We start from the raw sequence: 6,005 nt of genomic DNA on the forward strand, positions 1-6,005 counted from the left end.
GCTTTTTTCCAAGCGATGATGGTAGATGTTGCAACTGTGGTGCCAAGGTTTGAAGGAGACGTTCGGAATCAGTGGCCCTGTCCAAAGAGTTCCCTCACCATCACACTCAGGCACAGAGGAAGAAAGAGAAGTCCCTAAAAACCTCTTCTAGTGCAAGACAAATAACAAAAACAGATGACTCCGCTACGGCCAAACCGTGAGCAGCATCGTAGGTGCCACCCACCTTCTAAGAAATCTATTTATCGCCCAGACAGGGAGCATGGAGAGCCAGGGAACCAGCGGCAGCACCCAATGAGGAGGGAGCCAGCACGCCCTCAACCCACCTCCTTCCCGGAGGGAAAGCCAACCTGTTTGACTTCCTCGCCTTCAAAAGCAGGGTGTGGTGCTGTGGGAGCTCAAGGAGCTTGTGAGAGGAGACCAGCCTTCGCTGAAGCATACTTAACCCCCTCCTCAGATATACTCTGTCCTCAAAGCGCTGCTTCCCTACTCAGCGTTCAGCTGAGCAATAACTGCTGATAAAGGCAATTCTGTCACAGTCCTAACCACTAACTAAAGGGAAACAGAGGCCAAGAATCTGTTTTGCAGAGACTTGGGAATTGTCTCCAGAGGGATGACAAAAAAATCTAATCTTACAAACTTAAAATGTCATGTCGACCTCCTGAACCGAAGCATGCTCAGCTCCCCAGCGAATGCTTATCTTCACACGGTAATCATTGTCTGTCCTGATTTTTTACACTGATCTAGACATATTTTTAAATATAAATATCCACGCATATCTTACATGGAGAGAGACCTTAGATAGTGCCGAGCGTGAGAACACAAAGCTTTGGGCAATGGACAAAAATCATGCATCCACCCATCCATGAACATTATTAAAGTTACTGATGTGATTTAAATCCAGCTTTGTCACAGCCTCTCTCTAGCAAACACGTATGCCAGTGCACTTGTCTGTTGAACTGGGCTGCCACTGTCACACTGGTGCCCGGCACCAGCAAGGAGACTGGCGTGCGTGCTCCCTTTTGCTGAGGCTAAGCTGCAGGTGATTTAGTCATCGCTGTTTTGATGAGGGCAGCAAATACGCTCAGGACTCTGGTACCATGAATGGCCGATCTGTATGCTCGTGGTGGTGCTGGGTGATCAAGTCTGGTGTGGGACGCAGGCTGGCTGATAAGCTGCCTAGAACGTATGATACAGTGTGTGCACTGAACTCATGCATTTATGATAACTACAGAAAAGTGACACAAACAACATAAACTAGACTGACAGAACCTGATGATACTGGATCTTCAAAAACCTTGATGTTCAAGTAGGTCAGTTCTCCCCTGCCAATTTTGAACCAGCAGAATGGTTTATAAAGGCCTGGTTTATTGTATCACACAACTTAACTACTTTTAAGCTAGAAATAGAAGCTCTAAAGCTCAACTTACGTGTCATTGTTCTCCTTGTCAGGGCCAATTGGTCAATCTCAGAAGAGTTAAGGACATTTAGGTTTAAGAGGTAACTTTGTCAGCCGGTTAAAACAAGAATTATACCATGACATGAGCAATCCCATAAATCCACTGTTTATTTTTTCCAGAATAACAAAAGCAGGCACACATGTGCTAATCTTCATATCAGTGATGAATTTGCCTGAAGGGAACAAGAAAGTTAACAAGGCTATGTACTAGTCCCAGGCAAGTCCAAGCAGCTCACAAACGTTCAGTAGCTGTACTTCAAAACAGTTGTTCTCATAAGTGAAGTCTTCCCAAAATGTGTTATTCCGCCTGCCTGCTGACACTAGTTCATTGGGATATTGAACATTCCCAAATTAAGTTTGAAGATGATGCACCCCTTGTCTAGCTCTTCTGAAGCCAGTTACTGCTCTGTCTAGGTAAATAAAAATACGAAGAAGGCACAGGAAGGAGTGGACCCAGTGTTGGAGACGGGATGTCTCAAATATTTATGCCGCTTCTGATCTGGGGTCATTGCAGGAACTTCTTAATCTCAGCTCCCTCTGTTAGAGATGTGCAACTGCTTGCCCTAGGTATCAAGTAAACATTATTATATAGTAAAAACAAACACAAGGCCTTACACCTGGCCATAAATTGCAGTTTTATCACTTTGAGAAATGATTGACCCATCTTTTTCTATTTAAAGGGAAAACAAAGTTCTGCTTACTATTCACCTGACAAGGTGGATGACTTGCCTAATTTTTTTTACTTGTTCTTTCAAGGAAAAAAACATGTATTTAAGAAATAGCAAATGGGTGGAGAGATGGAGCCAGTGTGTCTGTCTGTTCGCTACACTATATACCTTTAGCCCACCAGGTCTCTTTTCGATGAGACAAACTAGAAGAGAAGAGGACAGTCACAACTCACCACAGTTGCAGCCCCATCCTTCCTGTGGGCAGAGCTTAGACATTGCTCTCTTTGGCATGGGTGTCCTGCTCTATGAGTCTATCGGAGATGAAAGAACAAATTTATACATTAGAACTACTGGGGAAAGCCACTAATATCCTACAGTAGTCCTCTTTTGTCATAAAAATGGACATATTTTAATTAAAATATTGAAACAACTGGTAATATTAGATATTAATTTAAATATAAACCAAATACATAAGTAAATCAGTGATACACTTTCTTGGCAATGGAACAATACAATTACTACATGCTAGCTAAAATGTCAATGGTTTTTCATAGGCAGATGGAAGACCATGCATATGTGCATTTTAGGATTTTATTCTTGCATATTCTTAAAGTACTCCAAATGCAGGCATTTGAAAAAAACTGTATTTTTTCTCCATTAAAGACCTTTTCATATTCCTAATCATCTCTCCACTTTCTTACAAATGTGTCTTTTACATCTGTGTAACAGAAAAGAACAAAAATAAAATAATCTTTTCAGCATATGAAAAGGTTAAGGTTTGTTTCATAACCTTGTCAAGTGAAAAACACACAGAGAATAGTACAGTTTAGATAGTGGCCTAAAATAATTATTATTAGAAATGCACAATCAGTAATGTAATTCAGCCCAAGGTACACTTAAAGCTGAGTGCACTAAAAAGTTTTCCTTAGCATTCAAAATGTGGCACAGATACTGAAATGAGCATGAATAGGAGCTACAGTAAAAAGCTGGCAAATTTTATGCTTAAGAATCGCCTGCTTTCATTTCCACAGCCCGATGAATACGTTTGGGTATTTGAAATGCACATGATGTTTGAAAACCGTCAAAACATTTTTCAAGCAGTCCTTTCACACTGGGAGTAAGGATGAACTAAACTGCCACCTCAGCTCCCTTGTAGAAGCTGAAGTGACATGATATTCTCTGAGAAGATCCTGCTTTGCTTTTCTTCCTATTACTGAAAAGGGAAGCTCATCCTCCCTCAAAGGAGGTAGACTGGAGAAAAAAATGGAACTGAAGAGGGTGTGCCGCAGGAGCAGGACAGAGCTCTTCGTTGCTATCCATGTAAACTCAGTTTAATGGTGAAGGGACCTCACCAGGTGTGAACCTGCAGCTTGGGCCTGGGAAGGACAGTAATTTTTCATCCTACTGCACAGTCTGATCAAAAGCTGTATGGAAACTAGAAGGTTAATTCCCAGACGGGGATCTGAAAGTCACCAACGGCCTGTAAGGCCACGATGGGCAGCAGCTGATCTGTGGGAAATGACCATAAAAATACTTCAGTATGGTGATGAATAACTGATCCAATGCGTCGTGACCCAACGCAAGAAAGAACAAATGAATTAGGGTATTTAGTTACACAATGCAAGACCAGTTGACCTAGGAAGGCACAAAATCAAAGTCTCAGTGTGTAGTGAGGCAAATATCACTAATTAATCAGTATTAATTACTATGTTGCTAACAGAAATAAGTGAACTGGTATGTTTTATCCACAGATACGTAACAGAAACCCATACACTGGCAGTTTCTTGCTCACTACAAAGAACAGCCCGAAATTTCAAGCCTTCTCTTTAACCTTTTCTTCCTAGGTGGCGGCAGCCGGTCTTCCTTCCTTCTCAACACAAACACCATTGAGTTTGCCCATAGTAAGCCTGCTATTGCTGTGTGTATTTTCAGTAGATTCTGTTACCAAATCCAGGTGTTCTTCAAAAGCCGTGCCTGTCCTTCCCAGAGATAGATGTCTTCTCTGCACTTCGCCCTGGTAAGCACCCTGTGAAAGCAGCTCACAGCTTTGTTGCTACTGGCCAACTTCCTTCTAAAATGATTAAAAAGTCTGTAAGAAATAAACCTGAATTGCTGATGGAACAGGAAGACAAACTCCCTTTGGGGAGTGCTCTCGTAGAGCACCAAAGTTTTTGTATTTCTAGAGATACTAAGAAGGAAAATACAGAAACTTTTTTTTTTTTAAATTTATTTATAGAAAAATCACACTGTTGATAAGAGGTTTTAATAAGTAATTTTCAGGCTTGCAAAAGCTGAAGAATGATTCAAGAGTCTGGTTAGCTAAAAGCTAGTTTGAGCTTCCCCTGCCATTTCCCTAACAAACACTGGCTTATTTCTGTTTCCTCTACACTTGGCATTGATACAAGATACCTGTTTATTCATGTAGGTAAGCAGTACATTTAATTTCTTTGTATTTACATAGATCAAATGTTTATATAAAAATCAATTTTCCACCCTCAAACACACTTAAAGGTTTCCACACTTTTATCCTAAAAGCAGAAGAGGGGCAAAAAGAGGTTTACAAATTAATTCCATAACAAAATACTAAAATCTATGTAAAGCTTTGTTGCAAGCTAAGAAACATGTACAAGAAATTCGTAAATGAATTATCCTTGGCATACATTCATATTTGAATGCACAGATATATTTACATGTTTAATATCCATATTCATAATGACTTCTAAGATGTTCCATCTTTCTGCAGAACTTTGCCAGGTGGCTGAAGCACATTAGTAAGACACATATTGTAAAACTGCATGAAAATTGGAAACAATTAGAATGAAAGCCAACAGAACTGGTCAGACTATTCCTTCCAGACAGAGCTAGTTATTATTCCAGACTTGGTCCTTTAACTGTTATGAGTTACACAGTTTTCCATGTTTCCACAGATCCTTGAAACCTTCCTGTGGCTTTCAACAGCCACACCAAAGCTCACAAGTGCTTTCAGTTGAGGATGCCGTCCTAGGTCCTCATACCGATGGCAATGCTTCACAAGTCCAAAAGCATTCTTCACACGTATGCTACTTATACTGTTCAATGGATGCCTGTGGAGTGGGGCTGGGTTGTTATGGTCAGTGTTGCTATTAACCGCTTTCAAATTGTAGTACTGTTTCTGTATTTTAACTGCGTATGATAAGCCTTCTGAATTCAAAGTATCACATTATTTTCTGTTGTTTTTGGTTATGGAAGTGTGAAGATGTTAATCCCCATTCCCCAATACTTCATCCACAATTGTTCAGACAACTGCCAAACATCAATCTCACCAGATGTACAAAATCCAGTTATGGTTCTGATTTGCAAATCAGGCTTTTCCACATCTGACCAGCTCAGTACTTGCCAAGCAGGAAGAGCCAGAAAGGGTAAAGGGCCTGTGTGCGCTAGTTTGTGTGTTCTGAATCTGTACCAGACAGATGCAATGAAAAAAAATGCAAAAACAAAACTGATTTTTTGTCTCCTGGATGCTCAAGAGCAAGTGTCTCTTCCCTGGTGTCTGACCCAGGCAGCTACACAGATCGTATCGGCAGCACCCACACCCAGATCCATTATCCACACACAGTGAGCTATTTGCTTTCAGGTGTCTACACCATGGACCAAGTTGGTTGGTGCACTCACTGCGTACAAGATATTAAAAAAATGTTTGCACTGCCTGAAAGCAATGGTGTAACAAAACATTAATTGCTTGTTTTTGGAGAGATAAGGAAAAGTTAAACACACTGAATGCACTTGAGACACACCCATTTGTCACAGAAGTACAGGAAAGAATGTAAAGGCACAACATACTTCTACGCTCCTGTCATTAAGGCCATATATTGGTGTGCAACAATGCTTCACAGGGCTAACCA

The sequence above is a fragment of the Phaethon aethereus genome, assembly GCF_964289735.1.
Source record: "Phaethon aethereus genome assembly, chromosome: 1".
NCBI classification, from domain to species: Eukaryota; Metazoa; Chordata; class Aves; order Phaethontiformes; family Phaethontidae; genus Phaethon; species Phaethon aethereus.